The following is a 12,560-nucleotide window of genomic DNA, read 5'->3' on the forward strand; positions in this document are numbered from 1 at the left end:
GTATTAGTTGATTTTTAGAAATACTAGTTTTGTTGTTTAGTTACTAAGTTATATCCATGGATTGTAGCCCACCAGGCTCTTCTGTCCATGGGATTTCCCAGGCAAGAATAATGGAGTGAGTTGTCATTTCCTTTTCCAGGGTATCTTCCCAACCTAGGGATCGAACCTGAATCTCTTGGGTCTCCTGCAATGGCAGGTGGATTATTTACCACTGGTGCCACCCGGGAAGCTCGATAATAATATCTGTGTGGTTATTAAAAAATAAAAGATTTTATGATTAGAAATAAATATATAGGAAATAGTAAGATACCCAGATTGTATTAAAATATTCCACAAAAGAAAATTGGCAAAGAGAGCTAGAAAATATCAATAGATTGGTAAAATGTTAATAATTACTGAAGTAGAATGGTTGTTTATGGGGGGTTCATTGTTCTAATATTTTTACTTTTTTATGTGTTTGGAAGTTTCCATAATAAAATATTTAAAATCAAATTATACACTGCTTCAGAAATCATTGTTAATAAGATGCCTGCATATATGAACTTGTTGGATGTCACCAAAGTTCTATTCAGTGAGGAACTTATGCCCCTGAATGCATTAAGAAAATCTTGTTTGTAGGCCTAGGTTTCATCTTCACTTTTCCACAGCCATCAAAGCTGGGCCTGTCACATGGATAAATGTGTTAAAGGAATGAGTGAACCTTTATGTCAAGAAACCAGAAAAAGAACAAAGTAAAACCAACAGAGGAGAAGCAGAGTAAAATTAAAATTAGAAATTAATTAAGGGGTTAGATACTAGTAGACTTAATCCAATGTTAATGACTATATCTTGGCAAGTCTAATCAATGAAAAGAAAATGAAATATGAAACAGCATTAACGATGATAGAAGGGACATAACTACAGATTATCAAATTTTTCTTTTAATTCTAAGATAACACTATTTGTATGTACAATATGTATTCCAATATATGTCAAAACATGGATTACATTTTCTTCTCTAAGAATGTTATCACAACTGATTGCTCTAGAACCCAAACAGATCAGCAAATAAATGTGTGTGAAGTTCCTGTTGAAGGGAAAAAATCTGATAGTTGCATAGGTGAAAGTCCCTTAACAGGATTTTAGCAATTAATTTTGCACAGGTAAAATAGTCCTGATATAAAACTAGACGTGGATAACTCCTAAAGAGCAAAATCTAGACCAGCTTCATTTATGACGATTCTGTTAATTCTAAATAGTTGTATTTAGAATTTATTACAAAATCAGCCTTCATTAATAGGTTAGTGTTTTGCCTTTTCCAAGCACAAAATATCTCCAGAAGGCCTGTGTTGAACCTAGCACAAGACCTTAACCCAACATTCTCCACAAGTTTGTTTCAGGGATACTAATCCATGAGGATATTTGAAAAAAAGGTATCGTGGGGGAAATCATGAATGAAACCAAGGATAAAATATATATTTTGGGGGGGAAAATCCAAGTACCTGTTACCAGCTTGTTAAAAGATGTATTCAAGATATATTTTCATTTAACACAGTATATCTCAAATTTACTTCGCTGTGCAATTCTCTCACTCCAAATATCCCTTAACACCTTTAGAGTGTGAACCATTCTGGTAGATGTTACCATAACCTCGGTGAGTGTCTTGCAGGATGTTACTTCAGACATTATGGTGAGTGAGTGTGTTGTGGAAGGGTGAGGAAGGACCCTTCTCCGCAGCTCACATCATACTCTGAAAGCAGCTTCCAGCTTGAATACTGGGCCAGTGCTTTTCTACAGAGTGGAAACGATTTCAGCCTGGTCCTTGGTAGTGTATATAGTAAACATGCTGAAATACTCTATTAAACAGTGATTAGGACATAAATGATTTTTCATTGAAATAAAAATGCTATATTAAATATCATTTGTGTATTTTCTTTCTTTATAAAGATTTTCTCAAAGGTGCATATCTAGAAGTGCTGTATAGACTTTGCTTCACATATTGCCAGATTGTTGCCCCATCCTTGCACCAATTTTGAATCCCTTCAGTTGTTAAAGATGAGTGTATTTCCCTGATTACAAGCAAATTGAGCACATTTTTTCATATGTGTTTATTGACCAATCACATTTTCCTAAAAGTGCTTTTTTATTCACGTACTTTCTCTGTTTCTTTTTGGGTTTTCTCATTGATTTTTTTTAGGATCCTTAAAGTAATCTAGGTATTGATAATTCCAGGTATTGTTGTTCAGTTGCTCAGTCATGTCTGACTCTCTTTACGACACCATGGACTGCAGCATGGCAGCCTTCCCTGTCCTTCACTATCTCCTGGAGTTTGCTCAGACTCATGTCCATTGAGTCGATGATGCCAGGTATTACACATTTATAAATGTTGGACTTATTTTCTTCACAGATGGCATGTGTTGTAACTGTGTTACAGTGTTCATTGTTTTGCTGACATTAAGTTTAGATACAGTTTTCATTTGAAAGTGAAAAGTGAAGGTGAAAGTTGTTCAGTCGTGTTTGACTCTTTGCAACCCCGTGGACTATACCAACTGAGCTATTAGAGATGCCCATAGTTTTCATTTTAAATCATACCAAATAATCATATTCAAAAGATAAGAAGGACCTTGCCGGGAGCCAGCGTGAGGAACTCCGCCCCTGGCAAAGGTCATACGGAAGGAGGCTTGGTATACGCAAAGGCAGGATCGAGCCTCAGGAGTCCCTCTGGAAATTCTCGAGCATCTACCCCCAAAACCAGAGTCTGCCTACTTCCTGCTTTGTGCTCTCACCTACACCTCTGATTTTACAGGGGGCTGTCCCCCACTACCTCTCTCTGAAAAAAGAGAACTTACAGCTCCAGTTAATAATTCCTGGGTGTGATAGTGTTTCAACCTACAAACTCCTTTGGAAGTCCCCTAGCCTGCCTGAATCGGAGAAGGCAATGGCACCCCACTCTAGTACTCTTGCCTGGAAAATCCCATGGATGGAGGAGCCTGGTGGGCTACAGTCCATGGGGTCGCTGAGAGTTGGACACGACTGAGCGACTTCACTTTCTCTTTTCACTTTCATGCATTGGAGAAGGAAATGGCAACCCACTCCAGTGTTTGTGCCTTGAGAATCCCAGGGACAGGGGAGCCTGGTGGGCTGCCGTCTATGGGGTTGCACAGAGTCGGACACGACTGAAGCGACTTAGCAGCAGCAGCAGCCTACCTGAATAGGTTTTTCTGGCCACATGTGATTGTTCAGAGCCTCCGAACTGTGAGAGGCACGAGATGTTCTAAACTGTCTAAATACAGATTCCTTTGAGCAGTTAAAAGATTGATTAGAAATTGTGTTGGTGAAGGGTTTTTCACTTGTTGGGCCAATGTTTGCTGCTAAGTTTCCATATCCCTTACCTGCTGTGTCCCTGGCAGTGTATTGATTAATATAATTGGTGTAAGTAGTAGCTTTAATGTTTGTAACCTTGGTCCCTTGAGTTAATTCTTTTTCTTGTTATAGCCCACCACACCTTTGCCCTGTAGGAATGCAACTTTATCTAATGCTTTTGGAGGGTGGCGCCTGAATAATCACCTTTAGAGAAAAATAAGTTTTCTGAAGAAAGGTTTTCTTAAGAAAGTTTTCTGAAGAAAGAAACATTTCTTAAAATGTTAACAGGCCTCCGGGCCAGAAGATGATGCAAATCACCTAAACTTTTGCATATGATAAGTTTGCAGGAAGAAAGCCTGGCTTACTGCATGACTCTACCCCTTCCCCCATTATCCTCTATGCATAACTTAAGGTATAAAAACTACTTTGGAAAATAAAGTGTGGGCCCTGTTCACCGAAACTTGGTCTCCCCATGTCGTTCTTTCTCTCACCTTCCGGCTGAATTCTTGAGCGTGGAGGCTCATCAAGCCTACTAATTATGCCTGGGCTTCTAAGATCTGACTGGGGAGGCCTTAGTGTCTCCTCTCCTTCAGGAGAACGGGAGGACGCCTGCGAACTATGTAGGTGATGTAAATTCCTTATTTTGGAATTTTATTAGCTTTCCACGTAAACCAAGTTATTCAGCCTCTTTTCTCCACTGAATTTTCTCACTGAGCTATCCTTATTTAACCACTCTTTATATCTCTAATTCTATCGTATCCTGATTGCCGAAGCCGTCTCCCCTTCACAATCCCTGACTCCACTGGGGCTGGACCCCGGCAGGACCTCTTATGATTTACTCCTTTTAAAATATGTTTTCTGCCATGCATCTGCAAATAGAAATAAATTCCCCCAATATGTTATTTATTTTATTTATATTTCTCAGTAGATAAAATGACATCAAGCTGTACACTTAAGATTTATGCCCTTTATGTACCATAGAAACAGACAAGCAGCCCCTGATGTGCTGGAGCTGCTCAGGTCCCTTCAGCTACATCTTGGTGTTTTCCTGTTGAGTTTCAGTGACCTCACTTCCCCTGGTGGCTCAGATGGTAAAGAATCTGCTTGCAATGTGGGAGACCTGGGTTTGATCCCTGGGTTGGGAAGACCTCCTGGAGAAGGACATGACAATCCACTTCACTTCAGTAGTCTTGCCTGGAGAATCCCGTGGACAGAGGAGCCTGGCAGGCTACAGTCCATAGGATTGCAAAGAGTCAGACATGACTGAAGCGACTTAGCAACAGCAGGCAACTCTGTGACTCCAATGGGTCAAGACAAAAACAAGATCATCTGTAATAATACTGAAACAGATAAAACAGGAACATTTTTCAAACTACAAAATGCCAAACATGTTCCTGGATAATAGGAATGACTACTATTTCTTTACCAATTGCAATTTTAACCTTGCTTTATTCTGCCCCCACCCCCAGAGATAAGATTTATTAATATATTTAGGCATAAACAACAAGGTCTGATTGTATGGCACAGGGAACTATATTCAATATCCTGTAGTAAACCACAATGGAAAAGAATATGAAAAAGAACACATATGTGTATGTGTGTGTATATATATATCTGACTCACTTTGTTGTGCACCAGAAACTAACATAACATTGTAAATCAACTATACTTCAATTCTTTAAAAAAAGTTAGCCCTAATTCCTGACTACATCCAACCCAGAACAAAGCCTCACTTCTTAAACCTTCTCTAAATCAATAAACACGAGAACAAGCCTTCTAGCACCTTCTTGTGGACACACCCCCATGGTTCCCAATGATGTGTTCTTTGCTGCAACGAACAGTAAACCCAACTTGTTCTTTTACAGGAATGTTCCTGGTGGTGGTGTTTGGCTGGAGGACACCTGTACAAGTATATGAATCTTAACAATAAAAATATTTTTTTAGGGTCCAGTTTTTCAACTGACTGACCAGAAGCTAAGTTGACTGCAACACTAAGGAAGTTGTGAAGTGAAAGTCACTCAGTCGTATCTGACTCTTTGTGACCCCCATGGACTGTAGCCCACCAGGTTCCTCTGTCCATGGAATTCTCCAGGCCTGAATAGTGGAGTGGGTAGCCATTCCATTCCCCAGGGGATCTTCCCAACCCAAGGATCAAACAACCCAGGTCTTCCACATTGCAGGCAGATTCTTTACCATCTGAGCCACCAGAGAACATTTATTTAATCAGAGCCTTAAGATCATCTGTAACAGTTTTTTTTCATCTGTAACAATTTTTTCAATCAATTAAAACAGGATATAGTTAATTCTCAGCTTTGCTGATACATCTGCCATTAACAGGATATTTTGTTGTTGTTCAGTGACCAAGTCCTGTCTGACTCTTTGTAACTCCATGGATTGCAGCGTCCCAGGCTTCCCTGTCCTTCAGTATCTTCCAGAGTTTGCTCAAGCTCTTGTCCATTGAGTTGGTAATTCTATGTAACCATCTCATCCTCTGCCACCCCCTTATCTTTTTGCCTTCAATCTTTCCCAGCATCAGGGTCTTTTCCAATGAGTCCACTCTTTGCAGCAGGTGGCCAGTATATTGGAGCTTCAGCATCAGTCCTTCCACTGAATATTCAGGGTTGATTTTCTTTAGGATTAGGCTGCACAAATCGGTCCTTTATTCTTTTTCAAAATCCACTATTTCCCTTAATGTAACATTCTGAAGGAGATCAGCCCTGGGATTTCTTTGGAAGGAATGATGCTAAAGCTGAAACTCCAGTACTTTGGCCACCTCATGCGAACAGTTGACTCATTGGAAAAGACTCTGATGCTGGGAGGGAGTGGGGGCAGGAGGAGAAGGGGACGACAGAAGATGAGATGGCTGGTTGGCATCACTGACTTGATGGACGTGAGTCTCAGTGAACTCTGGGAGTTGGACAGGGAGGCCTGGCGTGCTGCAATTCATGGGGTCGCAAAGAGTCGGACACGACTGAGCGACTGATCTGATCTCATCTCATCTATATGCAGTCTACAATGTGTTGCAACAGGTGGAAGGCATTACAAAAGGCCTACCAGAACTGTCTAGCAGTGTGAACAACCACCATTATTTGGGGTCTAGAATGGCTGTGTGCAACATATAGGACTCTCCCCCACCACAGACATCAATAACAACCAAGGAATCCACTTCACCAGGCATGCTGTTCAGAAATGGGCTGATAAAAAATGACTTTCGTTGGCATTTCCACCTACCTTACCATGCCATTGCTGCTGGGCTCATGGAAAGGATAAAGGGACTCCTTAACAATTGAGATGGAAGCCCATGCTCTCAACGTGTGGACCAGAAACTAACTCAAGCCCTACAAACTATAACTTCAACATCCCAGGAACTATCATCACTGAGCCCAAGCCATTTGAACACTGAGACAACTAGTCAACACAATCTGAATTCAACTGTTGCTCACCGGAAGACAGTAGCAACTATTGATCAGGACACTAATTCACTTTTGCCCTTACCACTGGATCTACCTCCAGGGGAACATGTTATAAAATGGCCCTGGGACTGGCAGGTGAGGCCTGGGTGGTTAGGGTTTGCCGTCTTGTGGGGGATAGGATTAGAAAGGAACTGAATGGGACTTCTTTGGTGGTCCAGTGGCTAAGACTCCATGCTCCCATGCCAGGGTTCAACCCCTGGTCAGGGAACTAGATCCCGTATGCCACAACTAAGACATAACACAGTCAAGTATTTTTTAAAAGATAAGAAAGGGACTGACAGATTTTACTGGTCTCCTGCCGGCCCACCTAAAGCTACTAAAGTAGTTACCCAGGAGAATGCACTGTCTTACTGGAGACTGCATCATCTTATTAACCTTGTGGTTGGTTCGTACACGGCCTGTATTGGGCACTGGCAATGGAGCCGAGGGGTGGACTAGTGGAATGGTAATGCAAGGCCGGACAAAAGCCACAGGCAGGGGCGATGTTACCTCACAATGAATGTTCTTTCTGCTGGATTTTGCTTAATGGTCATAATCGTCCCTGGGTGGTCGCCTGTTAAATGCCTTACACTTTATCCCTAGTCTGAGGGGAGGGTGTTTGTGGACTGGGCAGCGATGGCGGCCTCATTGTGAAGTAAAACTGACTGCTGGATCTACAGCCAGACGCTGTCAGCAACCACCTCTGGACTTCTGTGAAAAACTGACCCTCTAAGCATCTGGCTACAAAGTTTGTGCACCTCGTGGACTCTTGAGACTCTAACTGCTGTGGTTATCACAGAAAAAAAGTGAAAGTGTTAGTTGCTCAGTCATGTCTGATTCTTTGCGACGCCATGGGCTGTAGCCTGCCAGGCTCCTCTGTCCATGGAACTCTCCAGGCAAGAATACTGGAGTGGATAGCCATTCCTTTCTCCAGGGGATCTTCCCGACCCAGAGATCAAACCCAGGTCTCCCACCTTGCAGGCAGATTCTCTACCATCTGAGCTATGAGCAAAATATCAGAATTATTTTTTATTGAGGTATAGTTGATTTACAATGTTTATTTCTGCTGTACAGCAGTGATTCATACTTTTTAATATTCTTTTCCATTATGGTTTATCATAGGATATTGAATATCCTGTGCTACACAGTAGGACCCTATGTTACACAGTAGGACCTTGTTGTTTATCCATTCTGTATATACCAGTTTGTATCCGCTAATCCCAAACTCCCAATCCAACCTACTGTCACCTCTCTCCCCCTGGGCAACCACCAGTCTACAATCATTTCTTAACATTTATTACAACTTTTATTATAACTCAATATAAGAAATTGTAGAGAAAGTATAGATAAAATTTAGTAATCATTTCCCTCTTTTATTTTTTTTCATTTCCCTCTTTTAAAAAATGCTTAAATTTTTGTTGTACATAGTCCTCCTACGGGTTGACTGATTTAGTTATGACCGATTTAATTTGTTGCATAATATATGTGTACATTAAAGTATGTATTTCTGAAGCATGGGCAAAGGTGGAATCTGATGGTGGTGATTATTCCAAATGCTGTGAATGTCTACAGATGCACAATTAATGGACAATCTCATAGCAATTGAGTATCATTTGCTGTTAACAGTTTACTATTTTTGATGGATAAGTTAAGTGTCTAGTTTTCAATGTGCAAACACTACATTTACACATTACAGTTTCTACAATCTGACAGGCCAGGTCATGAACCATTTTATTTCAGATTAAAAGAAAAAAAAAACAAACAACAACACCCTGTTTTCTTTTAATGGGCTGCTAGATTTGATTTGCTATTTTAATTGGAACATTCATATACCATGAGTACACTGGATTATTTTTGTAGCTGATTGGACCTGGATGCTGCCCTTTTCCAAATTTGGTACAGGGGTTATGCTAGCCTCATAGCTGATACTCTTTATAAAATCTTGAAGAGTTAGATTTTATCTGTAAGTTACTCTAGTACTAGAGGAATAAAATGCTGTAGCGCTTTCATCAGTTTTTTTCTTGGTTACTATATTCAGGAAAATACGACTTTTCCTGGATTTCAGACATACTATAAAAAAACTGAATATATGCATACACTGTAAATGCTGAATGTAAACAAGCATTTCCTACATCTTGTCAAAGTTGTGTACATATACACATACATATGTTTAAGAAAATACTTAGGAAAATAATGTTTTCCCCATAATTTCACATATACTATAAAAAGCTAAATGTAAACATTTTCTGAACATTTATATGAAGCATTCTGAATATTTGAATATCTGAAAAAGATCTGAAATCAGTCCTGAATATTCCTTGGAAGGACCAGTGCTAAAGCTCCAATACCTTGGCCACCTGATGCAGAGAACTGACTTATTGGAAAAGACCCTGATGCTGGGAAAGATTGAGGGCAGGAGAAGGGGATGACAGAGGATGAGATGACAGAGGTTGGATGGCATCACCAACTGGATGGATATGAGTTTGAGCAAGCTGTGGGGCTTGGTGATGGACAGGGAAGCCTGGTGTGCTGCAGTCCATGGGGTTGCAAAGAGGTGGACACGACTGAGTGAGCGACTGAACTGATACTTTTTTTTACTAATTAAAGTTGAATAAACATGTGTATGTATATATACTATATGTGAAAATACTTTTCCCAGTACTCAGATATACAAAGTTGAATATAAATGTTTAACAGAGAGGCATGGAATTTATTTCACATACAACCAAGCATAGAGCAGTTCTGAATTGTTTCATCAGCTCTACAGTGTCAAACACACAAGCAATTCTATCGCCTGTGCCAGTCTCGGCTTCTTGCGTTCTCTGGTTGTAAAGCGGCCACAAGCCCAGATATCACACAGAGATGTGTCCTGTATAAGGGAAGGCCACTTTCCTCCTATTTTGTTAAGTAAAGAATATTTAACTGACGCTCACTTGCAGTCTTTTGCTTAGACCTTCGGTGGTCAGCACTGCTACACGTATGTGTACTGTACTGTCACTTCAGTCCTGACTCTTTGCAACCCCATGGACCGTAGCCTGCCAAGCTCTTCTGTCCATGGGATTCTCCAGGCAAGAATACTGGAGTGGGCTGCCATGCCCTACCCAGGGGGTCTTCAGGCAGGTTCTTTACCACTAGCACCGCCTGGGAAGCCCACTACGCATATGCTCAGTTGCAAGCAATTAGGAGAGCAAGCATCTGGCATTTAGATTTAGGTGGGCAGCAGGCATCTAGAAAAGGGAGACTGGTTAATACCAGTGGGTAGGCAACCAACAGTGTCTGCCAAAATACTGCCTTATTTCTTGATCTCTTTAATTGCTTCTTTTTTGGTGTGAACCATTTAAAAAGTCTATTAAATTTGTTACAATACTGCTTCTGTTTTATGTTTGTTTTTTTTTTAATGTTTTTTATGTTGATTTTTTGGCCATGAGGCATGTGGGATCTTAGCTCACCGACCAGGGATTGGACTGGCACCCTCTGTGTTGGAAGGCTAAGTCTCAGCCACTGGCCCACCAGGTGAGGTCCCTTTGGTCTTCATTTCTGCAGTTATACCTACTTTCTCACTTATGCTGCTTGAATTTTTTCTGTCCAGGGTGCAATCTCTTTCACTTCAAAGTTTTCAAAGTTGTCTTTTGGGTTTTGCACTTATTTTGCTAGAGCACCTCAAGAGACTACAGCTGGATGCTTGTTGAGCAAGTGAATGCACTCGCTCATTCCTCTGGTCAACAAACGTTTACTGAGAACCTCTTAGCAGTGGACTAAGTATAATAAAGTGAGAATGAATCCTGGCTTTTAATTGTCCCCATTTTCTATACATACATTGAAAGAACTTAAATTCCCTGAATAACGCTTTGGTTGCATCCTACGAATTTTAACAGTGTCTCTTTGTCATTCATTTGCCGAATGATAATTTGACTTCCTTTTTAATGTGAAACTTATATAGGTATCTTAAATCTCCTTGTAGAGAAATGGATTTTGTCTGAGGCTTTATTTTCTAATTCACTAGAATAGAGGTCAAAGATTGTGGCATATGTCTCTTGTTTCTTGGAAGACCTTAAAAAATCATCTAAATCTTCTCTCTGACCTTACAGTAGCTCACTTTTATTATATTGGAGTTTCTTACATTATGAATCCCCTAGTGGGGAAAAAGGCAAGCTATGAAAAGCTTCAGTTTTAAAATTTTTCTCCAGAAGGAATTATCTAACATTCTAGAAAGAAAGATGATGTAAGATGTTCATATAGTCACTGTACACTGTAAGGCCTTCCTCTTACAGGATTTCCAATACAAAACTAGGAAAACAAAAAAGAATATAATGCAGCTCTCATTAGGCACACTTTCAATATGAGTCAGATAAGGGATACAATGTATACAATGCTAAGAAATATGATCCTAATATTTCTAATTGGTTAAGTAATTAGCCCTATAAGAAATGAGAAATAATGGTGAAGTAAACAGTAAATGCAGAGAAGGCAATGGCACCCCACTCCAGTACTCCTGCCTGTAAAATCCCATGGACTGAGGAGCCTGGTAGGCTGCAGTCCATGGGGTCGCAGAGTCGGGACACAACTGAGCGACTTCACTTTCACTTTTCACTTTCATGCATTGGAGAAGGAAATGGCAACCCACTCCAGTGTTCTTGACTGGAGAATCCCAGGGATGGGGGTGGGGGCCTCATGGGCTGCGGTCTCTGGGGTCGCACAGGGTCGGACACGACTGAAGCGACTTAGCAGCAGCAGCAGCAGCAGCAAACAGTAAACGTTGGTTAAATCCTTTCCCACTCTGATTTGGTTCAGGTTAATTTTAGCAGATAGATGTTTCATCTATATGATATTTGTATTGTGACACTTGATTTCTCATTAAGGCTAATAACCCTTCATGTTCAGAAAAGTTAGAATGATTTCTGTGTCTAACATTTTCACTACCTTCCTAAGTCTGCCCACTTGGCTTATCTTCATGGAATTTTTCACTTTTTAAGTGAACTCTGATGTCTAATAAATTTTGAAATACAGATACATCCCTCCCAATTCCTAACATTTATAAGATTTCTCATTGGTAATACATGTCAAGGGGCGGCGAATGAGAGCACCAGGCTGTGATGGCGCAGGAGCAGCCGAGAAGAGTTATCCCATGTCCGAGGTCAGGGGCGGCGGCTGAGAGGAGCAACCCCATGTCCAAGGAGCGGTGGCTGCGCAGGTGCAGGAGGGCCGAGAGGAGCTACTCCATGTTCAAGGTCAGGAGGGGCAACCTCGTCCAAGGTAGGAGCAGCAGCTGTGCTTTGCTGGAGCAGTGGTGAAGAGATATCCCACATCCAAAGTAAGAGAAACCCAAGACAGTAGGTGTTGCAAGAGGGCATCAGAGGGCAGACACATTGAAACCATAATCACAGTAAACTAGTCAATCTGATCACATTGACCACAGCCTTGTCTAATTCAATGAAACTAAGCCATGCCGTGTGGGGCCACCCAAGATGGATGGGTCATGGTGGAGAGGTCTGACAGAATGTGGTCCATTGGAGAAGGGAATGGCAAAGCCCTTCAGTATTCTTGCTTTGAGAACCCCATGAAGAGTGTGAAAAGGCAAAATGATAGGATACTGAAAGAGGAACTCCCCAGGTCGGTAAGTTCCCAATATGCTACTGGAGATCAGTGGAGAAGTAACTCCAGAAAGAATGAAGGGATGGAGCCAAAGCAAAAACAATACCCAGTTGTGGCACCGACTTGATGGACATGAGCTTGGGTAAACTCCGGGAGTTGGTGATGGACAGGGAG

The 12,560-nt window shown here is 41.1% G+C and overlaps 1 protein-coding gene across 1 annotated transcript in view; it reads right to left on the reverse strand.

The window, feature by feature from the left end:
- Window positions 1-12,560, reverse strand: part of LOC133229571 (KRAB domain-containing protein 5-like) — a 55,329-nt gene that overhangs the window by 25,717 nt on the left and 17,052 nt on the right. The window lies entirely within an intron of this gene.

The sequence above is a fragment of the Bos javanicus genome, chromosome 18 (genome assembly GCF_032452875.1).
Source record: "Bos javanicus breed banteng chromosome 18, ARS-OSU_banteng_1.0, whole genome shotgun sequence".
Lineage (NCBI taxonomy): Eukaryota > Metazoa > Chordata > Mammalia > Artiodactyla > Bovidae > Bos > Bos javanicus.